Genomic DNA, 5,994 nt, shown 5'->3' with positions numbered 1-5,994 from the left:
CCATGGAGCCGACCGTCTACTGTCACGTGGGTTAGTGCCGTTCTACGGGCCTATCACCCTCTCTGGGTAGATGAGCCACCTTCAAGTTGAACTTGAACTGTTTGCACCGTGCATAGTAGATAATGGTCGTTCCAGTACACGGAATCGGACAGGTGCAGTTACACACCGTCCCTACGTGCTGAGCTTCTCCCGTTTCGCTCGCAGCTACTCAGGGAATCCCGGTTGGTTTCTTCTCCTCCCCTTATTAATATGCTTAAATTCTGGGGGTTGTCTCACATCACTTGAGGCCTACAACAAAATCAGTCACATTCCATTCGTTTCGAACCCGGGGCATAGCGAACCGATATATACGCAACAACACTTCACACACACACACACACGGATTGGGCAATTTACGGTCATTTTTGAATCAACGATGGCCCCCCCGAGCACGTTGTCCGAATATCACTCCAATAAGGACAACGAGTTCCGCTCGGCATCGTTTTGATTCGATCTCTCAACAACAACTCCCGGTCGACTTGGTCGACTTGGACCCACGATGTCTCCCCCCGAGCATGTCGAGCCAACTGCACCACTATTGTATTGGACAACATGTTCCCCTCGGGCATCGATGGGTTAATCATGCACCACTATTATAAAACCCTTTGACGTTTTCCCCCAAGCACGTTGATCCAGTATTACGACGGATACGGTCAACGAAATCTTGGACATCAAAGAGGTTTTCGATTGAATTTCCCCATGTTTCACAACGTACTCTTAGCGGTATCCTACGATACGTCTCACTCTATTTGTGTGTGTGCGCGTTTACGTGCGTGCGATTTATGCGGTTCACCCCTTTACTTTCAGCGCCCTGCGGTCCCAACAAAGGTCCCGAGCACGCCATTATGCACAGTGTGGAAGCGTGTTTCCCCCACGACACTAGACGGGCTGCTCGCCATAGTGTTCTATTGTGGCACGCTCCACCCTGAAGTTTGGTTTGTTGTATATCAAGGAATTGATAGGCACTCAAGAATGTGTGCATCGGCCGGGTTTAATCGTCCGACGCGCAATATGCGTTCAACTTATCGGTGTTCATGTGTCCTGCAGTTCACATTGTGACGCGCATTTAGCTGCGGTCTTCATCGATCCATGAGCCGAGTGATCCCCTGCCTAGGGTTTTATAGTAAGGTTCCCAATGTAACACAATCCCGGTGGTACGTCCAAAGACTAACTTTCTGACTAAGTTGTCTTTATTACCCAATAGTCCCAGGCCTTGTGACTTGTGGCTCATGTCTACGCCCATGGCCACCATTCGCTAAGATAGTTTTGAAGTCACTTTGAAGGCCCAGGAACAACTCTCTTAGCACATCGGTTAACCTGGCGCCGCAGTCAACTCATGTGCTTGGATCGGATCGAGCTATTGAGTATTGGGCCTGCATACTCGCTCATCCGTATCCTTTGCGTACCGCCCCATGGCCCTTGTATGTCTGCACCACAGTTCCTGTTCGTTCCGTGCCTATGGCCGGATACGTATTGCACATCGGTATACCTGTCGCTACTCAGGCAACTCGTGTGCGTGGATTGGATCGAGAACATGGTGTGTGCCCCATGTTATAATTGATAGTCCATATCCACTTTATAGGTTAAAGTCATAAGTTGTGATTGCACAACCATTCTTCATAAGAGTTTAATCACTCTTCAACTAACTTTCGTTCTGGTGTCTTGGTATCAAATCGCGTAAGACACAAGATTCTACTGGCCAAATAGAATCTAGCACATTGGTTAACCTGGCGCCGCAGTCAACTCATGTGCTTGGATCGGATCGAGCTATTGAGTATTGGGCCTGCATACTCGCTCATCCGTATCCTTTGCGTACCGCCCCATGGCCCCGTCCTTAGAGTTAATGACTAGTAGGCTTAACTCTTTGTATGTCTGCACCACAGTTCCCGTTCGTTCCGTGCCGTGGCCGGATACGTATTGCACAACAGTAGATACCATCACCTGACGTATCTAACACACCACTATTGTAACTCGTCGTCGAAGGACCTTTCAAGTGCCTGATGGCCAGGGGAGCTCTTACACGGCACGGAGACACAGTGATGCTCGCCCATCACAGTGTACAACGATCGAGTTTGCTTAAGTGTCTGGGTACCTACACACCAGACACAATGCAATGGCCACGGATCCACACAAGGCACATCACATGCAGAAAGCTTCACCAGATTATGACACATACCACACTCTTGTAACTCGTCGTCGAAGGGGCGTTCAAAGTGCCTTACGGCTAGGGGAGATCTAGCACGGCACGGAGACACAGTGATGGTTGCCCATCAAAGTGTACAACGATCGAGTTTGCTTTCCGCGCAAGCGTTCTAAGTGTCTGGGTACCTACACACCAGACACAATGCAATGGCCACGGATCCACACAAGGCACATCACATGCAGAAAGCTTCACCAGATTCTGACACATACCACACTCTTGTAACTCGTCGTCGAAGGGGCGTTCAAAGTGCCTTACGGCTAGGGGGGATCTAGCACGGCACGGAGACACAGTGATGGTCACCCATCAAAGTGTACAACGATCGAGTTTGCTTTCCGCGCAAGCGTTCTAAGTGTCTGGGTATCTAAGCACCAGACACAATGCAATGGCCACGGATCCACACAAGGCACATCACATGCAGAAAGCTTCACCAGATTCTGACACATACCACACACATGCAACTCGTCGTCGAAGGGGCGTTCAAGTGCCTTACGGCTAGGGGAGATCTAGCTCGGCACGGGGACACAGTGATGGTCACCCATCAAAGTGTACAACGAACGAGTTGGCTTTCAACAAATTCTGACACATAGCAAGCGAGCGACCGAGCTACACCGAAGGCAGCCCATGGTTGGTCACTCGCGGACGATCATCAGTAATGATCCTTCCGCAGGTTCACCTACGGAAACCTTGTTACGACTTTTACTTCCTCTAAATCATCAAGTTCGGTCAACTTCAGCCATGCCAGCTGCAGCTCACGAAGGAACCGCGGAAGGTAAGCCTCCAGAAACCTCACTAAATAATCCATCGGTAGTAGCGACGGGCGGTGTGTACAAAGGGCAGGGACGTAATCAGCACTAGCTAATGACTAGTGCTTACTAGAAATTCCAGGTTCATGGGGACCGTTGCAGTCCCCAATCCCGACTAGATGGGCATTTTAGTGATTTCCCGTTCCTCTCGGAATGGGGGCGCCTATTGGCGAGAACACGCTGCGACCCACATTGTAGCACGCGTGCAGCCCAGAACATCTAAGGGCATCACGGACCTGTTATCGCTCATTCTCAGCTTGCTAAACACAAGTTGTCCCGCTAAGCAGGGCAAACGTAGCCGACGACCGCCCGTGAAGGCGCCGCCCGGCTGTAACGTCAGGTGCGCCCGGAGGCGCACTGCTGACAGCGTTCTAGTTAGCATGTTTGAGTCACGTTCGTTATCGGAATTAACCAGACAAATCATTCCACGAACTAAGAACGGCCATGCACCACTACCCTTAAATTTGAGAAAGAGCTATCAATCTGTCTTACCTCGATAAGTTTGGACCTGGTAAATTTTCCCGTGTTGAGTCAAATTAAGCCGCAAGCTCCACTTCTTGTGGTGCCCTTCCGTCAATTCCTTTAAGTTTCAACTTTGCAACCATACTTCCCCCGGAACCCGATTTTGGTTTCCCGGAAGCGACTGAGAGCACCGAATAGGGGTAGCGTCTCCCAATTGCTAATTGGCATCGTTTACGGTTAGAACTAGGGCGGTATCTAATCGCCTTCGATCCTCTAACTTTCGTTCTTGATTAAAGAAAGCATCCATGGCAAACGCTTTCGCTTCAGTTGGTCCTACGACGGTCTACGAATTTCACCTCTCGCGCCGTAATACCAATGCCCCCAACTACTTCTGTTAATCATTACCTCTAGGTTTCTGACAAACCAACGAAATCGTATAAACCGAGGTCATATTCCATTATTCCATGCAAGATTATTCTCGGCCAACGCCAACCCCACGGGGGGGCCGGACGCTTTGTCTTAGCCTGCTTTGAGCACTCTAATTTGTTCAAGGTAAATGTGAGTATCTTGAGCACCATGAGGAGCCCGTGCCGGAGTTAACCGGTAGCACGGTACTCGTTCACAGAGTAACGCCCAAGTACACCATTGTGAGTCGCAGCCGTGAGCGCGCGCACGAACGGCCCCGGCGTGTAACCGGGCGCCCGTGGCGGTCACGTGTCTGGACGGGCAATCAACTTCGAACGTTTTAACCGCAACAACTTTAATATACGCTAGTGGAGCTGGAATTACCGCGGCTGCTGGCACCAGACTTGCCCTCCACTTGATCCTTGTTGAAGGATTTATACTCAACTCATTCCAATTATGGACCATCGTTAGAGAGGTCCATATTGTTATTTCTCGTCACTACCTCCCCGTACTGGGATTGGGTAATTTACGCGCCTGCTGCCTTCCTTGGATGTGGTAGCCATTTCTCAGGCTCCCTCTCCGGAATCGAACCCTGATTCCCCGTTACCCGTCGCAACCATGGTAGTCCTCTACACTACCATCAATAGTTGATAGGGCAGACATTTGAAAGATCTGTCGTCAGTCGACAAGCGACCATACGATCTGCGTCCTTATCCAGACTTCAACTCAAGCCGCCCGGAGGCGATTGGTTTAACTAATAAGTGCACCAGTTCAGCTACCCGCGAGGGCAACAGTCCCGGCATGTTGCATGTATTAGCTCTGGATTTTCCACAGTTATCCAAGTAACTAGTGGTAGGATGATCTTGTGAATTATAGCTGTTATACTGAGCCTTATGCGGTTTCACATTCATTTATGTTTGTACTTAGACATGCATGGCTTAACCTTTGAGACAAGCGTATATTACTGGTAGGATCAACCAGAATTCGTTCCACTACAGACACACACTCGCTTAGTGGGAAATAAATTTCCACACAACTCTCTCTCTCTAGAACCATATGGAATGGCTCTTTGGTGTTGGGTAAGGCACCAATTTGTTGGGGTGTAACGGTCACCACCAACTTTAAGTTTGTTAGGGCACAACGGAAACCACTAACTAAACTTTAGGAAACTAAATTTCCTCACACATTATCTCTCACCATATTAGCACTAGGTGCTATCCACGATTGTACAACGTTTCAACTCTTGAATCGACCGTAGGGCCGCGGAATTGCTTCCGGGCCCCTATTCTCGCTATTAATTGTTCATCTCTTTCAATACATCGAGTTCGTTCCATTGGGTAGTTCGCATGGCGAACGTTTTGATGCAGCCCCCTGGGGGACCACGGCACTTTACACCGGGTATGGTGTATGCGCAACCTACAGATAACAATAAACCCCTTATGCGTGTGTAAACCGATGTTGGGCTGCTCAACATCTTTCATGGTTACATCACTTGCACCAGAACCCACGGTGCCGATTTGGTAATATGTTGTACATTTACTCTCAAGATGTACGCTTCGGCCCCTTATTCAGGGGCTCAAGCTATTACCAGCAAGAACAATCCTCATCCAGACTTGAACTCGAAACACCCGCAGGCGAACGGTTTAACTAATAAGTGCACCAGTCTTGAATCCATGCGTCGGTGGAAACAATGCCGGCGTGTTGCATGTATTAGCTCTGAACTTAGCGAGTGATTGCCTTGCAGCTGTCATACTGAGCGTAGAGCGTGATTATCGCTCACTTGAACCATGTTGAATGGCTCTTTGGTGTAGGGTAAGGCACCAATTTGTTGGGGCGTAACGGTCACCACCAACTTAAGACTTGCTTATAGGTATTTCAACGTTTTCAACTCTTAAATCGACCGTGTTTCATTATCATCTCTTCTTCTTATTAAATGCATCGAGTTCGTTCCATTGGGTAGTTCGCGTGGCGAACGGTTTGATGCAGCCCCCCGGGGGGGACCACGGCACTTTACACCGGGCATGGTGTATGCGCAACCTACAGATCACCAATATATTTGTGATCGATAATGCACACTTCTTA

At 49.2% G+C, this 5,994-nt stretch overlaps 2 non-coding genes across 2 annotated transcripts in view; both read right to left on the bottom strand.

The window, feature by feature from the left end:
* Window positions 1–290, bottom strand: part of LOC125774253 (large subunit ribosomal RNA) — a 4,179-nt gene extending 3,889 nt beyond the window's left edge. Inside the window, exon 1 of the ribosomal RNA XR_007420700.1 lies at window positions 1–290. This exon is cut by the window's left edge and continues 3,889 nt beyond it. This is a non-coding gene — a ribosomal RNA (large subunit ribosomal RNA).
* Window positions 291–999: 709 nt separating this feature from the next.
* On the bottom strand, window positions 1,000–1,157 carry LOC125774256 (5.8S ribosomal RNA). Its single transcript, XR_007420702.1, has one exon. It is a non-coding gene; the product is annotated as a 5.8S ribosomal RNA (ribosomal RNA).
* Window positions 1,158–5,994: the final 4,837 nt, after the last annotated feature.

The sequence above is a fragment of the Anopheles funestus genome (assembly GCF_943734845.2).
Source record: "Anopheles funestus chromosome X unlocalized genomic scaffold, idAnoFuneDA-416_04 X_unloc_99, whole genome shotgun sequence".
NCBI classification, from domain to species: domain Eukaryota; kingdom Metazoa; phylum Arthropoda; class Insecta; order Diptera; family Culicidae; genus Anopheles; species Anopheles funestus.
Note: the sequence above shows the minus strand (reverse complement) of the source record. Positions and strands in the feature narration are given on the sequence as shown.